Raw genomic sequence first — 13,200 nt, forward strand, 5'->3', positions numbered from 1 at the left:
AGCTGCTCAGGATGCTCTCAATACAGCCCCTGTAGAATGTGATGAGGATGGGGGGTGGGAGATGGACTTTCCTCAGCCTTCGCAGAAAGTAGAGACGCTGCTGGGCTTTCTTTGCTGTGGAGCTGGTGTTGAGGGACCAGGTGAGATTTTCCGCCAGGTGAACACCAAGAAATTTGGTGCTCTTTACGATCTCTACTGAGGAGCTGTCGATTGCTATCAGAGTCTTACTATAAATTACAAAATAAATCCATAGTGCAATGAAAAGAGTAATGAGTTAGTGTTCAAGTCACGAACAGGAGAAAGTCTGCAGATGCTGGAAATCTGAGCAACACACACAAAGTGCCGGAGGAACTCAGCAGGCCAGGCAGCATCTACGGAAAAGAGTAAACAGTCGACATTTTGGGCTGAGACCCTTCAGCAGGACTGGGAAAGAAGGGGAGAAGTCAGAGTATGAAGGTGGGGGGGGGAGGGAGAGGAGGAAGGCGGCAGGTGATAGGTGAAACGGGGTTGGGAGGGGGAAGTAAAGAGCTGGGAAGTTGATTGGTGAGAGAGATACTGAGCTGGAGAAGGGAGTTTGATAGGAGAGGCCAGAAGAAAGAAAAGAGGGAGGAGCACCAGAGGGAGGTGATAGGCAGGTAAGGAGGTAAGGTGAGAGAGGGAAATGGGAATGGGGAAAAGAGAAGGAGGGGTATTAACGGAAGTTAGAGAAATCAATGTTCATGCCATCATGTTGGAGGCTACCAAGAGAGAATATAAGGTGTTGCTCCTCCAACCTGAGTGTGGCCTCATCATGACAGTACAGGAGGCCATGGACTGAGAGTAAGTGTTTGTGGTTTCATAGACCATTCAGAACCATCTATGAACCTTTGCAGACTTCTGAGATTCTATGCACTGGGATCAGAATTAGATTTATTATTGCCGATCTATGTCGTAAAATTTGTTGCTTTGCGGCAGCAGTACAGTGCATAAAAATCGCTGTAAGTTACAAAAGTAAATGGTGTAAAAAAGCAAATAGCGAGGTAGTGCTCACGGATTCATGTGCGGTTGAGAATGAAGCTGCCTTTGAATCGCTGAGTGTGGAACGTCAGGCTCCTTACTGACTGTAGTGAATGCCAGCAGGTGCAGACGTGGCCCAAGAGCGGAGTGAGAGAATAGTTCACAGACTTTAATGCAAACAGTGTTAAAGGGAAAAGTAAACAATAAACACTAGGCAAATGGAAAACGGAGACTACACTGTGGCTGAAAACAACTAAGAATAAAGCGAATTATCGCTAGTCTTCAGAGACAGTTGACTCGACAGTCCAATTTCTCAGGCAAGGCCGAATGTAACTATGTCCAAGTCTCGACAAATACTACGATGGAATGAATGCAGTTAAATACTATCACAATGAAAAAATAATTAGCTGACACATGCATATTCACGAGCACAATAGCCGTATCTGCTGTGCTGCCGAATCTGTGGCTGTGACAGTAAAGAGAAGGGGGCATGTCCCAGATAGTGAGAATAATAGACGCCATCTTCTTGGGGCAGCACCTCTTGAAGGTATCTTCAATGGTGGGGAGTGGCTAAGCCTATAACACTCTGCAGCCTCTTGCAATCCTGTGCCTTGGAATAGGAATCAGATTTACCATCACCGGCAAATGCCATGAGATTTGTCTGGTGGCAACAGTACAAAGCAAGATGCAAAAATTATCCGTAATTTGCAAAAACAAGTAACTAGTGCTCATGGGTTCATGGACCGTTTAGGAAGAAGCTGTTCCTAAAACACCCAGTGTTGGTCTTCAGGCCCCTGTAATGAGAAGACGGCAAGTCCCGGACAGTGAGGGGCTTTAATGATGGATGCTGCCTCTTGAAGATGCCCTTGATGGTGGGGAGTTGAATCTACACTCCTCCGCAGCCTCTGCATTGGAGGCTCCATAGCAAACTGTGACGCAACCACTCAGAACACTCTCCAGCCTACATCTGTAGAAATCTGCAAAAGTCTTTGGTGACACACCAAATCTCCTCAGACCCCAAATATGGGAGAGCCACTGGTGTGCCTTCTTCGTGATGACATTCACGACTGATGCCCAGGATTCTCAAGTTGCTCGCCCCGTCCACTGTTGGCCCATCATCGGAGACTGCAGTGTGTTCCCCAGATTTCCTCTTCCTCAGGTCCACAGTCATTTCCTTGGTCTTGCTGACATTGAGTGTGAGGTTATTGTTGCTCAACCCAACCGGCCGATATATCTCACTCCTGAATGTCTTCTCATTGTCTTTTGAAGTTCTGCCAACCGTGCTACCATCGGCGAATTCACGGTTCAATCTGATGTCAGAGAATGCACAGGATACAATCTGAAATCCACAAAACAGAGAGAAAAGAAACCCGAAAGAGTAAATAACAGGATAACATTAGAACCCCAAAGCCCCCTCCACCTCCCACCCACACACAGCAGCAAAAGTATCAACCATCCCCCTCCCCATTTGTTCCGGCAAAAGCATCAGCACCCCCCCCCCCACCGCTACCCACCATCAAGCAACAGCCAAGCCCCCAGAGACCAAGCTCTAGAGTCCATCAAAAAACTTCTGTCCATCCCAACAGCTTTTTTGGTATCAAAACTATAAAAGTTTATTTACAACACATAGGCACAAGACAATCGATATTTACAAGACAGTAGTTACACTCCAATTACTATACGGTCACTACCGTCTATGAAACAGTCTACACCGTGGGGGGAGCCACCGCTCAGGGAAATTCCCCACTGTGCCCGTCGCGACCACATGCTCCCTCTCCAATGGCATGGACATATCCTCAGAAAAGGGATAGGCAATTAGCACAGGCAGCACCCTCCACCTTCCTCTGCTTAGACCCATGGATGGCCATCAAAGCCAGGCCCAGGACCAAGCCCACCAGGAGAGCCTCCTCTCACCCACCCCCCTGCTGAACTTGGTGCCAGTAGACGAGGAGCACAGGACTAGAGTGCAGCCAGAACCGCAGCAGCTCTGAGGAACTCAGAGAGCGGCTGCAATCTCCTACTCTCCGTGCACGCGTGGGGCACCGACTCCTCCCGCCCACAGAATGGACAGCTGGACGGAGCTGTCGGTGGACCTGCTCAGGAATCTGTTGTATGGGACTGCCCATTGCAACACCTTCCACCCCAGGTCCCAAAGTACAGCGGAAGCACCCCAGACTTCCACTGGGCACCCATCCCAACAGTACGACATCTCAAACGGGCCCTCTCTCTTGCTAATGTGGTATCGCTCTCACCACAGCAAGAGCAGAGGCCAACAGCTCACTGTTTCGGTGTTACTGTCTGCAGTGTCACTTATTTCGAGTCCCCCCGACTCAAGAACCGGCAGACTCTCGTTCACCATCTCGAGAGAGAGATCGCTCGAGTGCACAGGCCTCTCACAGGTGCACCCGCCGTCTTGATGTTTCGATCTCCCGTGATGCTTCAGTTGGCAATGTCTGCGAAGGATCAGGTCTACAGGGACCACACGTCTTCCAAGCTGCTCCTGGAGATCCTGAAACGCAGGCCACTCAGCAAGTTCGAAGAGCAAGAACCCACCATTAGTGAAGAACATAGTTTGAACACAGCTGTCGATCGTGGACTCCAACAGGATTCCAGCCACGTTGGAAAGGAAAAAGAGACAGGGGATTTCATCTGTTTCATTGTCAAACTGGAAGATATTGCCTGGGTCAGCAAACACTTCTGTCGCCATCTTTAGCCCCTTCAGCTCCTTACATTGATCAATTTAATGGAATTTATTGATGGTGCTTGAGCTGTGCCTAGCCGCACAGTCATGAGGGTAGAGAAAGGAGAGTAGTGGGGCGAAGCACATATCCTCGATGTGTGCCTCCGTTCATTATCGGCATTATTACCAACCCACACCAGTTGTGGTCTCCTGGCCAGGGGGTGGAGAATCCAGTTACAGAGGGCCAGGTTTGGAAGCTTGGTGATCTATACTCGGGGGTTGATGGTGTTAAACACCAAGTTGTAATCAATGGACACCAGCCTGACGTCTGCTTTACTGTAGTGTAAGTGCTCCAAAGCCGACTGGAAAACCAGCAAGTTTGCATCCACTTGTAGACCTGTGGTGGCAGTCGGCAAATTGCAGTAGGTGCAGGTCCTTGCCCCGGCAGGGGTTAATTCTAGGCATATCGAACTTGTTGAGGCATCTCATTATGGAAGAAGTGAAAGGTAGAGTCATTGGGGCAGCTCGCCCTGCTCTCGTTGGGCACCCAGTACTGGTGCTGCCCTTTCAAAGCTGATGGGAACCTCTAACTGCAGCACGAAGAGGGCAAGATTGTCCTTGAGTGCTCCAGCTAGTTGGTCAAGTGCAGGTTTTGGTGGTCTAGCAATTATACCACTGAGCCTGACCCCTTGCGAGGGTTCACCCTTGTGACACTGGACACTCTGACTATCTACGTGGGTGCAGTGTTATTCCCCCCTCTCAAATTGTACATAAAAGACGTTGAGCTCATCAGGGCGTGAAGCACCACTGCTATTTACACTGCTACGTTTCGCCTCATAGGTAGTCATGACGTACAAACCCATCCATTGCCATCATGAATCCAGTTGTGTCTCTAATTTCACATTGAATTGCCTTTTTTGGTTTCCTGAAAGTCACTATCATATATGCTTCGACTACCTCTCCTGTCAGGGTGGCTGGGTGGAGATACGTCTCTACCAAAGGAGGTGTAAGGCGCTCTTACCCTCCACTAGCCTGCAGGTCACCCTGGGGCAAGGTGTAGCATCTGCTTAGCCCCCCGATCAGGGTCATGTGAAGTCATGGGAGCAGGTGGTGGACGGTCGTATGAGCAGCCGGTGCACATCACGAGTCCTGGATATGTGACCACTGACGCCAGGCAGACAATCTCTGAAGGGTAGATAGATAAATACTTTATTCATCCCCAAGGGGAAATTCAACATTTTTCCAGTGTCCCATACGCTTATTGTAGCAAAACTAATTACATAAGTATTTAACTCAATATAAATATGATATGCATCTAAAATCACCCTCCCAAAAAGATTTAATAAATAGCTTTTAAAAAGTTCTTAAATAGTTACTAAAGTGCATTGAGTGGTAACTTAAGCTCAGTCCTAACCCCGGCACTTTAACATGTCTTGCCCCTGGTGGTTGAATTGTAGAGCGGAATGGCGTTGGGGAGTAATGATCTCTTCATCCTGTCTGAGGAGCATTGCATTGACAGCAACCTGCCGCTGAAGCTGCTTCTCCGTCTCTGGATGGTGCTGTGCAGAGGATGTTCAGGGGTTTCCATGATTGACCGTAGCCTACTCAGCGTCCTCCGCTCTGCCACCGATGTCATACTCTCCAGTTCTGTGCCCACAACAGAGCCCGCCTTCCTTACCAGCTTACTAAGACTTGAGGCGTCCCTCTTCTTAACGCTGCCTCCCCAGCACGCCACCACAAAGAAGAGGGCGCTCTCCACAACTGACCGATAGAACATCTTCAGCATCTCACTACAAACACTGAATGACGCCAGCCTTCTGAGGAAGTACAGTCGACTCTGTGCTTTCCTGCACAGGGCATCTGTGTTGGCAGTCCAGTCTAGCTTCTCGTCTAACTGCACTCCCAGATACTTGTAGGTCTTAACCTGCTCCACACATTCTCCATTAATGATCACTGGCTCCATATGAGGCCGAGGTCTCCTAAAGTCCACCACCATCTCCTTGGTCTTGGTGATATTGAGACGCAGGTAGTTTGAGTTGCACCATATCACAAAGTCCTGTATCAGTTTCCTATACTCTTCCTCCTGACCATTCCTGACACACCCCACTATGGCCGTGTTATCAGCGAACTTCTGCACATGGCAGGACTCCGAGTTATATTGGAAGTCTGATGTGTACAGGGTGAACAGGACCGGAGAGAGCACGGTCCCCTGCGGCGCTCCTGTGCTGCTGACCACCATGTCAGACCTACAGTCTCCCAACCGCACATACTGAGTCCGTTATCCAAGTCACCATGTGTGAGTTTATATGTTTAGTATATGTGCTGCCAAAGCGAGCACAAAGTTACTGGCAGCGGTGGGATTCGAACCCATGCCCCCGAGGAGACTGGAGCCTTAATCCAGCGCCTTAGACCGCTCGGCCACGCTACCTTGTATTGATAATGGCTGGGGTTACCTGTCTTGTCTGCCCAGAAGAAGGCAATGGCAAACCATTTCTGCAGAAAAATGTGCCAAGAACAATCATGGTCACGGAAAGACCAAGATCGCCCATGTCATATGACACAGCATATAGTGAATGAACAAATTATTATTAGTGAAGTGCTTCACCAGTGTGAACAAGTTACTCATGTTTAAGTTGGTGCGATACCATGCATCAGACAAATCTCCAGGGCTGATGGTCTGCACCCAAGCGATTTAAAGGCAAGAGCTGCATTGGACCCACGAGCACTACCTCACTGTTCCTCTATTTATTTTAACCCACACTGTAACATGCCTTGCTCTGTATGGCAGACACGAAACAACAAACTTTGTGAGATATGTCAGTGATAATAAACTTGGATCTGAGTTGAAAACTAGGATCCTCAAAAGACAGATGCAGAGGACTGGAACGTGTAACGGGCCAGTAAAATACATTACAGCTGGGTCACAAATGGTCTATCCTTTCACACACAATGTGAGGTGTCGTTCAGAGGAAATCGACTGGGTCATGAAATGGGAATGGAAATTAAGAAAATACAAATAATGTCCAACAAGAAAGAGGATGCTTCTGATTCTGTGTAGAGGAAACAGTTAAGCTAGCTCCTAGGGTCGTGCAGATTAACTATAAAGATCCCAGACTGACCTACTTCAGAGCAGCTTTTGCCCTCGAGTGACCCTGAAGGCCCCTTATCCAAGTTCCCAAAATAACTTCAAACCCACATTGGAGTGGTCCTGGGAGGCATCTTATCAGCATGAGAGAATATGTTTGGTGTGCAAAATAAAACAATTTTGACCACCACTTCAGCCGTTATCTTTGACTTCAATGGGGACTGTCAATGCATTGAAACTCCGTGAGCGTTACTGAATCATGAAACACATTGAAATAACATTAAAACCTTAGGAGTCTAAAATTTTCATTCTCCAACGCTCTCAAGTAAAAATTCTCAAACAATCAAACAAAAATCAAACTTAAAAATACCCAGGGGGCATTGAAGTGAATAAGCTGGGAAGGTTCTTCACAATTCAGTAAGATTGTGGATAATTTAATTGTAGTTTCAATGCATTTCTGTCTACCCCCAGTAACCTTTTGCCACCTGGCTCCGTCTCTGCCATAAACCTCTACCTCAACATGGGCCACCTTTTGCACCACCGTGATTTTTTTTTAAAAAGCGCATGGGAGGAGCCCTGATACCTCCCAAATGAATGCGCTTCTTTAAACCGAATGACACAGAAACAGGCCGCCGGGTCCAATTTCATGCTCGGCATCTCTGATTGTGTTCCTTCCCACTCATTTCTTGTTTTTCGTGGTCTTATATAACTTGCATGTGTCATATTACTTATGTGTGTTGTTTCAATCTCTGTGGTGTGTCGCTGCTGCAGGCACAGAGGATCAGAAAGAGAATTCACAAAAAAGACACAAATTAGATATAAATTATACACAATTCTTACCGGAAAGCACAAAATTAGAACAAAATAGGTCTGTTTTAGTGGAAAGTAATCTAAACCACAGTTTAAGTTGTCTAAATCCGATTTCTAAATGGATTTTTCCAGTTGGTTCAGAAAGCAAATGGTTGAAGGGATGTAGTTGTTTCTGAACCTGTTGGTGTGGGGTTTCTGGCTTCTGTACCACCTGACAGGCTGCATCACCATTTGGTATGTGGGGGAGAGGGGGGAACTACTGCACAGGATCGAAGGAAGCTGCAGAGAGTGGTAAATTTAGCCAGCTACATCATGGGCACTAGCCTCTGTAGTATCCAGGACATCTTCAAGGAGCTGTGCCTCAGAAAGGCAGCATCCATCATTAAGGACGCCCACCACCCAGGGCATGCCCTCTTCACACTGTTACCATCAGGAAGGAGGTACAGAAACCTGAAGGCACACACTCAGCGATTCAGGAACAGATTCTTCCCCTCTACCGAGCGATTTCTAAATGGATATTGAACCCATGAACACTACCTCACGACTTCTTTAAAATTTCAGTTTTATTTTAACTATTTAATACACACACACACTCTTCAGGTTTTTTCTATACTTATCATGTATTGCATTGAGCTGCTGCCGCAAAGTTAACAAATTTCACAACATATGCCAGTGATATTAAACCTGATTCTGAATCTCCGGCTCAACGGAGCTGGGAAAAGATGGCATGGCCTGAACGGTGGGGAGCTTTGATGATAAATGTTGCCTCCTTCATGTAGATATTGAAATGGTGGGGAGAGATGTGCCTGTGATGTATAGGGCAGAGCCCATTACTCTGTGCAGCTTCTCACATTTGAAATATTCTAACAATTCATGACGTAACCAGCCAGGATGATTTTTACAGCATCTTTGTAGAAGCTTGTTTGAGAATTTGGTGACAAGCTGAACTCCCTAAGAAAGATACTTGCATGCTTTCTTGTGATTGCATCTAGAGCTAGGCCCAGGACAGGACAGTTGATATGTTAACACATTGAAATTTAAAGCTCTCTCCACCACCATCTCCCCAATGTAGACTGGCAGATGTCTCCCCTCCTTCCTCTTCCTGAAGTTAACTATCAGCTCTTCAGTTCTGCTGATGTTGAGTGACAGGTGGTTGTTGCGGCCCCGCTCGACCACTCGACCTCACCTCTGGTAAGCTGATTCATTAACACTTATGATCCATCCATCGCACATGATTTTGTACCTGGCATTGGAGAATTTGCTTATTGGAGAATCTGGAGAATCTGGCATTAGAGCTGTGCTTAGCCACAACACCATATGTGTATAGAGAGCAGTAGAGCAACACCTCAGTCTTGAGGTGTGCCTGCGTTGATGGTCATTGAGGAAGATACTGCTTCGGACTATACTTCTACTTTTCTCTCCCTCTTGTCATTGCTACCAGTAAGGAAGAGGTACAGGAGCCTGAAGACCCACCCTCAACAATTTAGAAACAGTTTCTTCCCCTCCACCATCAGATTTTTCAATGGTCCACGAACCCATGAAATCTATCCTTCTTTCAGTCAATCTATTTATTCATTATTATTTGTAAGTTATACATTTTTTATGTCTTCCACTGTACCGCTACCGCAACACAACAAAATTTGCAACGTATGTCCATGAATTGTGTTATTCTGTGGCAGCAGTACAGCGCAAGAATGAGACCCGATTCTGATAGTGATTCACTCCACTGACATTCATTTCAAAAGGATTAGAATACAAAAGCAAGATTGAGGCTTTATATGGCGCTAGTGAGGCCTCACATGGAGTATGGTGAGCAGTTTTGAGCCCTTATCCAAGAAAGGATGTGCTGACTTTGCAGAGGATTCAAAGGAGATTCACAAAAATGATTCCAGGATTGAAAGACTTCCCATCTGAGAGTTTGATGGCTCTCAGCCTCTACTCACTGGAATTCAGAAGAATGACCTCGTTGAAACCTATTGAATGTTAAAAGACCGTGAAAGAGTGGATGTGGAGAGGATGTTTCCTATGGTGGGGGAGTCTAGGACCAGAGGACACAGCCTCAGAATAGAGGTGCATCCTTTTAGAACAGAGATGAGGAGGAATTTCTTTTGCCAGAGAGTGGTGAATCTGTGAAATTCGTTGCCAATGGCAGCTGTGAGGGCCAAGACATTGGGTATATTTAAGGCAGAGATTGATAGATTCTTGATTAGCCAGGGCATGGAGGGATACGGGGAGAGGCAGTACATTGAGACTGAGCGGAAAATGGATCAGCCATGAAGAAATGTTGGAACAGACTTGATGGGCCAAATGGCCTAATTCTGCTCCTATATCTTATGGCCTTATTTGTGTTGTTTAGTTTATTTTGTGTTTTTGTATGTTATGTATAATTTATGTTAACGTTGACTTATGTTTGCAATGCTGCTCATTTTCATGGCATTTATACCCTGGGTACATAGACTTTAAACTTGGGGCTGAACTTGAACTTGTTCTCATAGTACCTCGCTGTGAGTATCGGCCTGCAGTCTAACCCTTTCATCCACCTGATTCTACCCTGACTTGATGTCACTGGGGAAAGGTTTCGTAAACATGAGAAACCTGTAGGTGCTGGAAATCCAAAGTAACACATACCACACGTGTAAGAGTCTTTGGTGACACTCCGAATCTCCTCGTACTGCTAACTGGCACTCTTTCAGCATGATTGCGTCAATGACTCGGGCCCAGGGTGGATCCTCGGTGATGTTGAGGTCCTTTCCACCACTGACCCCTCAGTGAGATGGGTGGGAAATAGTGGCCCATTCAAGGACAAGGAGCTTGGACAAAGGCTGCAGATGTGAGGTGAACGGTTTCAAGAATAACAGCATTGTCACTTGTTACTTGAAAAGATGCCTTCCCCTTTGCTTCATACCTCTGTCTCCCCACATCTGTTCCCAAGGTGAGGCTTTCCTTTCCAGAACATTTGTGTCCTCCTTCTTCAAAGAATAGGGTTTCCCTTCTTCCTCCGTTGATGCTGTGCTAACCCATATCTCCTCCATTTCTATTAACACTGATAGAGTTCCTCATGTCCTTGCCTAATATCCCAGGAGCTGCCACATCCAGCACGTTATTCTCCACAGCTTCCATCATCTTCAACAGGCTCCTACCACCAAACGCATCCTTACCTTCCCCCTCCCATTCTCTGCTTTCTGCAGGTATCGCTCTCTGCGTGACTCCCTTGTCCATTCGTCCCTCCCCACTGAACTCCCTCCTGGCACTTAGAACAAGTGCCACCCCTGCCCCTACACCTCCTCCCTCACTACCATTCAGGGCCCCCAACAGTCCTCCCAGGTGAGGCAACACTTCACCCGCGAGCCTGTCAGGGTCACCTACTGTATCCGGTGCTTCCGATGCGGCCTCCTCGACGTTGGTGAGACCCAGAGAAGATCGGGGACTGCATTGAGGCACAACTTTGCTCATCTGCAAGAAGGAGGATTTCCCAGTGGTCAACCATTTCCAGTCCTCATTCCCATTCCAGCGTGTTGGCGCTGTCACAATGAGCCCACACTCAGGTTGGTGGAGCAACACCTCATATTCCATCTGGGGAGCCTCCAACCTGTTGGCATGAACATCGATTTCTCCACCTTCGGTAATTTCTCCCCCCCTCCCCCCTTCTCTCTGTTTCCATTCCCTATTCTGGCTCCCCTCGTACCTCATCTCTTCTCCTCACCTGTCTATCACTTCCCTCTGGTGCCCCTCCTCCTTCCCTTACCCCCATGGTCCACTCTCCTGCCCTATCGGGTTCCTTCTTCTTCGGACCTTCTCCACCAATCACCTCTCAGCTCCTCTTCCCCACCCGCCCACCTTCACCCTCACCTGGCTTCGCCAATCACCTTTCAGCTTGTATTTCTTCCCCTCCCCCTCCTCCACCTTTTTATCTGGTTTCTTCCCCCATTCATTTCCAGTCCTGGCCTAAAATGTCAACTCTTTACTCCTCTCCATTGATGCTGCCTGACCAATCCAGCAGCTACAGAATCTCTTGTGTTTACAACTTTGTTACAGTAGGAAACGTTAACTTTATTAATACAGACTGGGTCTGTCATAGTGCTAAGAGCTTAAATGGGTTGAAATTTGTTAAAAGTGTTCAGTAAAGTTTCCTTAGGTAGAGGGAGAGGGCAAAGTTCAACCTACTCCTGGGTAAAAGATAAGGAATACTTTAATTTGTCACACATATTTTATATAGGCATCCGTTAGTCTTGAGAGACCTTGGATTTGCACCTTGGATAGTTTCCAGGGCGCAGGCCTGGGCAGGGTTGTATGGGAGACCGGCAGTTGCCCAAGCTGCAAGCCTTCCCCTCTCCATGCCACCGATGTTGTCCAAGGGAAGGGCACTAGGACCCAAGCAGCTTGGCACCGGTGTCGTCGCAGAGCAATGTGTGGTTAAGTGCCTTGCTCAAGGACACACACACGTGGCCTTAGCTGAGGCTTGAACCAGCGACCTTCAGATCACTAGACCAACACCTTAGCCACTTAGCCACACGCCAACATGAATGAAGCATCAAAATGCCATGGAGTGGGTCATTTTGCATCAATGACCAGCACAGTCCGAAGCTTGTGCAGGAGGCAAAGCACAAGAGTCACCACAATCCTAACCCTAACCGCAAGTCCTTGGACTTTGGGAGGAAACCCACACAGTCACGGGGAGAGCAGACCACCTCCTATCAGTCAGATGTGGGAATCGAACCCTGGTCAGTGATTGCTGGCACCATACAGCAATTTCACCAATCATGGCACTACCGTGCAGGGCAGGACCAGTGTCCAAGGCACCACAGGCTGGTGAGTAGATGGAAGGTGCAATAACAGCTTTTAAGAGACTGCTGGAACTGGCTAGGAATAGTTTAGAATGATATGAGCCAAGCACAGGCAGATGACACTAGCTTGGATGGGGTGGAGCAGTTGGGCCGAAGGGCCTTGTTCCAGGCTGTGCGACTCTACGTGCAAGCAAGTCTTCTTGCTCAGTCAGTGGTGATAACCAGAAGCCGGCTGACTACAGGGCTAGAGGAAGCAGTCCGTCAGTGTCTACTGACGGGAAAAAGAGTGCATCAGAGCTGTGGGGGGGTGTGTGAAGGAGCAGGGGCTGAAGGGACGAACTCTAAGAGCTGCCGTAGGCTCGGTGTGCTGGCAGATTCAATGACTGGAAAACAAAGTGCAGCTCACTCTCAGTATAACTGTTTTTCTGCGACAATAGGAGCATCAATCACAGGAGGCGTGAGCAGTCCTGGGCAGAGACTGTTCTGCGGAATAACGTACAGCCTGAGGGAGCCTCATTATGTAAAGGTGCAGAGCATCAGGAGACTGGTGTATTTCCATCGTCTATTGTCCAGACAGACAGCCGAGGGAAATTGGGTTTCGTTACAGTCGCACCAACCAAGAATAGTGTAGAAACATAGCAATATAAAACCATAAATAATTAAATAATAATAAGTTAATCATGCCAAGTGGAAATAAGTCCAGGACCAGCCTATCGGCTCAGGGTGTCTGACACTCCGAGGGAGGAGTTGTAAAGTTTGATGGCCACAGGCAGGAATGACTTCCTATGAGGCTCAGTGTTGCATCTCGGTGGAATGAGTCTCTGGCTGAATGTACACCTGTGCCT

The 13,200-nt window shown here is 47.6% G+C and overlaps 1 non-coding gene across 1 annotated transcript; it reads right to left on the reverse strand.

Annotated features, from left to right (window-relative positions):
* Nucleotides 1–6,022: 6,022 nt before the first annotated feature.
* trnal-aag (transfer RNA leucine (anticodon AAG)) lies at nt 6,023–6,104 on the reverse strand. Its single transcript has one exon. It is a non-coding gene; the product is annotated as a tRNA-Leu (tRNA).
* Nucleotides 6,105–13,200: the final 7,096 nt, after the last annotated feature.

The sequence above is a fragment of the Hypanus sabinus genome, chromosome 29 (assembly GCF_030144855.1).
Source record: "Hypanus sabinus isolate sHypSab1 chromosome 29, sHypSab1.hap1, whole genome shotgun sequence".
In the NCBI taxonomy this organism is placed as follows: Eukaryota; Metazoa; Chordata; class Chondrichthyes; order Myliobatiformes; family Dasyatidae; genus Hypanus; species Hypanus sabinus.